The sequence below is a fragment of the Onychostoma macrolepis genome, chromosome 22 (genome assembly GCF_012432095.1).
Source record: "Onychostoma macrolepis isolate SWU-2019 chromosome 22, ASM1243209v1, whole genome shotgun sequence".
Lineage (NCBI taxonomy): Eukaryota > Metazoa > Chordata > Actinopteri > Cypriniformes > Cyprinidae > Onychostoma > Onychostoma macrolepis.
In genome coordinates this window covers 25780761-25785181 of record NC_081176.1, presented here as the reverse complement: position 1 = coordinate 25785181, position 4421 = coordinate 25780761, and the positions used below count along the sequence as shown (strand labels likewise).

The 4421-nt window shown below is 39.0% G+C and overlaps 1 pseudogene; it reads left to right on the top strand.

Annotated features, from left to right (window-relative positions):
• The first annotated feature begins 245 nt into the window (after window positions 1-245).
• On the top strand, window positions 246-4198 carry LOC131531026 (E3 ubiquitin-protein ligase BRE1A-like; annotated as a pseudogene).
• The last annotated feature ends 223 nt before the right edge of the window (window positions 4199-4421 follow it).

The window sequence follows — 4421 nt, the reverse complement described above, 5'->3', positions numbered from 1 at the left end:
TAATTGTATTTTCAAAACTCTCATTATCCCACACTTAACTTTGATTAATATTGCTAATAAGAATCATTTAAAGAGGTTGATTTCAGCTGGTACGTGTTGAAAGAGTAAAATATAAGACTTTTGTTTCATACAGATATTGATGAACACAATCCTCTTGTCAGGAGAAGATTGAGCATCATCGGTGAACGTCCTGACAGTAAGCCTTTATATTGATGAACAAATACATGATGTATCAAGATCTTGGTGTCATGACATTTACGTCACAGTTGTGTGTGTATATTTCAGTGAGTGATGTGATGATTATTGTTCTGCTGGGGAAGAGCGTGTCAGAAAACAGCCGAGTGGGAAACTTCATATTAGGCCGAGCAGCGTTTGACAGTGAAGCTCCTCCAGATGTTGTGGAGAGAGTTGGAGGAAGATTGAAGGACAGACACGTGATCATCATCAACAGTCCTCAGCTGCTCCAGACAAACATCTCAGATCATCAGATCACACAGACAGTGAGAGAGTGTGTGTCTCTGTCTGATCCAGGACCTCATGTGATCGTTCTGCTCCTCGAACATGAGCAGTGTTCAACAGAAGAGCAAGAGCGTGTGGAGAAGCTGCTGGACTCTTTCTCTGAGCGGCTTTTTCAACACACCATGGTGCTCAGCACACAAGAGCCCACTGAAACCAATGACATCCTACAGGAAATCATTCAGAAATGCTCCGACAGACACTTCAGTCTTCAGAGAAGCAGCTCTCCTGATGATCTCCTGCGGGCGTTTGAGGATATCGTGAAAATGAATGACGGACGCCACCTGGGTTTGTATTTGTATTGTGTTTGTATTAAACAGCAGAAAGTAAAGTCTTCTCATCCACTTTGTGTCTGTATAAGTCCTGGCAGATGTAACTTTTGTTAACCTTCACCAGTTCACTGTTGATGAGCTCGGTTCCTTTACTCTGTCCATGCAGACGTTGGTCATTTTTCCCGCTCTAGCTAGATATTGGAAAAAATTAAATAATACAGACAAAATTGAAATGCTGATGACTTGCAGGATGAAACTTTACAATTTCGGTATAATTCTGCTATTTTGTGGTACAGTTGATCACCCTAGTTACAACAGTCCTGCTACTTCTTCAAACTCTCAGCTGTCGACAACTACCAATAGCAGTTCCTCTTTTACAGGTTCGGCTGAGAGTGAAGATGAGCTGAGAATTGTTCTTCTGGGAAAAACTGGAGTAGGGAAAAGTGCAACGGGAAACACCATCTTAGGACGAGATGCTTTTAAAGCAGAATTATCTCAAGAGTTGGTTACTAAAGAGTGTCAGAGAGAAACATGTGAAATCAACGGCCGAAAGGTTACTGTGATCGACACTCCAGGACTGTTTGATACTGAACTTACTAATGAGGAGATCCAGAGAGAAATCAGCAACTGCATCTCCATGATTCTGCCTGGACCACATGTGTTCATCATTGTACTCAATTTAGGACAACGATTCACTCAAGAAGAAGAAAAATCAGTGAAGATCATCCAAGAGACGTTTGGTGAAAACTCTTTAATGTTCACCATGGTGCTCTTCACCAGAGGAGATGATCTAAACAAAACTATTGAACAGTGTTTGGGAAAACCTGGATCTCCTTCAATGAAGCTGATTGACGCGTGTGGAAACAGATACCATGTGTTCAATAATAAGCAGACTGGAGACCGAACACAGGTCGCTGATCTACTGGAGAAGATAGACACCATGGTGAAAGAAAACGGAGGGAGTTACTACTCGTGTAAGATGTTCAGACAGATGGAAAGAGAAAAACAAGAACAACAGATGAAGATCTTGATAGAGAGAGTCAGAGAAAGAGAAGAAGAGATGAAGAAACTAGAAGAAGAGAAAGAGAGTATGAAGATGATGATGGAGGAAGAACGACAGAATCACGACAAAGAGATAAAGAGAAAAGAAGAGGAACTCAAAAGAGAAATAAGAGAACAAGAGGAACATCAGAGAGAGATACGAAACGAGATGAGACGAGAACGAGAGACATTTAGACATGAAATAGAGGAAATAACAAGAGAAAAAGAAAAACTTCAGATGAAACATGACTCAGAAATAGAGAAACTGAAACTGGAGGAAAAGACGAGAAGAGAAGAAGAGGATGAGCAAAGAAAAGAGAAAGAACAGAGAGTTTGGGATGAGTTTAATAAGAGACTGAAACAAGAGAGAGAGAAAATGGAAAGAGAGAAAGATGATCTTCAATCTAAACATGAAGCAGAAGAAAAGAATGTGAAGAGCCAGATGGAGAAACTGGACAGAGAAAGGGTAGAACTGATAAAGAAATTAGAAGAAGAGAAAGAGAGAATGAAGATGATGATGGAGGAAGAACAACAGAATTATGATGAAGAGAGAAAGAGAAGAGAAGAAGAACTCAGAGAAAGAGAAGAATGGTTTAAAAGAGAAACGAAAGAGCAAGAGGAGAAAGAAAGAGAGACGCACAAGATGATGAAAAGAGAACAAGGTGAATGGGAGTAACAAAAACAAGAGGAAAAGATGAGAAGAGAAGAAGAGGATAAGAAAAGAAGAGATAAAGAAAAACAGATTTCCGATGAACAGATTCAGATTCAGAAACTCAAGAGTGAAATGGAGGGAATAATCAGAGAGAAAGAGAGAATAGAAAGAGAGAAACAAGAACAACTACAGGCTTTAGAGAAGAGACTGAAAGACGAAAGAAACATGAGAGAAAATGAACAAAAGACTTTTGAAGAGAAACTGAAACTCCTTAAAGAACAACATGAAGATGAACTACAGAGAAAACGAAAGGAGTGGAGAGAAGAATATGAAAGAGAGAAATATCTGAAGAAGATCTGCTCTGAAACTGAGGATTCACTACAGGTGAGTGTTCAGAGATATTAATATTCATTCATGCCAGTTTAAGTCTTTAAACACTTCAGCCTCAATACCTCTAGTTCACAATTTGCCCCTTTATACATAGTTATTGTAATAAATATAACACCAGTTTAAGATCTGGAAAACAGTCACTATTTTTACTTTAATATAATTTAACATCACCTTTAGAGAGTCAGTAATATTCAAGTATTATTTCAGAGTCAATATGAACTGAAATAATAACTGATGCAGTGCAGACAGTCATACTGAAATTAACTGATGATCTGTTACGAGTACAAACGGCTTTATTATTATACATGTAGATTTGACATTGTCTTTTCTCATTATTATATTCATGATTATAGTCACTTAATTATAATTATGCTATATAAATTCCTATAATGATTGTATTATATTCATGATTAAATTATTTTAAAATGTAAGAAAGTTCAGATGAAATGACAAGTCTGTTTAAATCTGTACTAAAAACACTTGCTTTTAATAATAGTAATTGTACTATTGTTATTATTGTCTCTTACACAGGGAATAAACGAGAAAATACAGCATCTGTTTCACAGACTTCATCTTGGCAAACATCATAATAAACTGACACTTGCAGATGTTACTCAGATAAATGAACATTTATTACAGTCTCACGAGTCTTGTACTGAAGAAGAGCTGATTCAGACTTTCCTACAAAAACTGCTGATGATGAACTACAGAGCAAGAAACCTCAGTGTTAGGGATCAAACCCAATGGAGAGACTATGACTCTTCTGAAGATAAGGGTGATTTAATAGAATCAGTATCTTTGGCTAATGATGGTAGAAGTCAGTCTGACCCCATTCACCCGATGGATGTTCAGATGGCCGTGTTTCATCATGCTGATGGTTTCCTGAAGCAGCTGATGGTCACTAAACTGTCCCAGTGTCAGTACGCTCTGCCTCTGCTTGTTCCTGATCCATTCACACAAGAGATTGAGTTTCCTCTCTGGACATTCAGACAAATCAACAAGAGCTGAAAGATGAGAAACACCAGCAATGAAATCATCAGTCAAACCGAGCTGATCTACAAGGCACAAATTCCAATGGTGTTTTTCTTCAGGGTTGGCTCTGTGTCTTCATCCAAGTCTCAGCTGATGAACAGTCTGATCAATGAGAGTCACGACACGTTCTTCCACAGGAACTGCCCAGGCAGCAGCAGAACCAGAGTCCTGATGGATGGAGTGGTGGAGATCGCCTGGTACTGCCCCTCTGGAACAGATGATGATAAATTCACTGGGTGTGTTGCGTTCTGTAATCTACACGGTGATGCAGGCGACCATGAGAAACAGCTGCAGATCCTCACTGATATGGCCTCAGTCAATGTTGTTCTTCAACCACAACTGGACAGGACAAAAGTATCTGAGGAAACAGGAAAGCCAGAATTTGAAAAACTCTATGGGGACTCAAAGCCACTCATTTGTCTTTTTCCTACAGATGTTTCAACTGGTGTTGAGACACGGCAAGGAAGATACAAAATCGGTATGAAAGGCAGAAATCAGTCAGATGTATCTGAAGATCT